The sequence below is a fragment of the Fukomys damarensis genome, unplaced genomic scaffold, assembly GCF_012274545.1.
Source record: "Fukomys damarensis isolate Sample0158 unplaced genomic scaffold, DMR_v1.0_HiC HiC_scaffold_2, whole genome shotgun sequence".
NCBI lineage: Eukaryota > Metazoa > Chordata > Mammalia > Rodentia > Bathyergidae > Fukomys > Fukomys damarensis.
Genome location: NW_022900914.1, coordinates 37,817,074 through 37,817,889, shown reverse-complemented (window position 1 = coordinate 37,817,889; position 816 = coordinate 37,817,074).

The following is an 816-nucleotide window of genomic DNA, read 5'->3' as shown; positions in this document are numbered from 1 at the left end:
ATATACATATATATATATTTAAAATATATGCATATATATAATATATACCAATGAATATGTATATTTTAAAAAGAGTCCCGCTTTACCTAGCAAATTCTATTTTTGTTCTTCTATTATCCCACATCATCAATTAGTCATAGTCATGTAATCAGTCCACTTTTAAAGGGGATTTTGTTGCGTCAAAGGTCACACCAAGGAAGGTGCGACCTTAACACAATTATCCCAGGGAAAAGCAAGCTTGTAAATTAGAGGTTAACTGTTCACTTCACCTCTAAGTGCCACCCCCGATTCATGACATTCTGACATTTGGCTGAGAGAGATTTAAACTAAGAACTAGTAATATGCAGTAGGATAAATCCACAGCTGAAACAAAATCTCACTTTCAAACACAGATCATGTTCTATGTGAGTGTGAGGATGAAAATGGGAAAATAAACAATTTTGAAGTGTTAGTGGGTAGAAATAATTTCTTTTTTTTTTGTTTTTTTTCAGCTTTAATTGAGTTTATTGGTACATTTTAGGGATACAGTACAGTTACATTCATTGTTGGGATCTTGTACCTCTACATGAAAAGTCTTGATTCTCATTTTTTCCCCTTACCTCTGCCCTCCCTTCACCTCCTCCTCCCCTCCCCATCTACAAACACTTTATTTTCATCTTTTCATTCTCTCACATTTTTTTCTTTTCCCTTTTTACTCTTCCCCTATCCATCCCACCTTCCCTACACCTTTAGCTCCTTTCTTCCCATTTCTAAATGTCAGTAATCTTATTAGAATCTTATGCATTGTTGCAGATTATTCACACCAGGGAAACTATT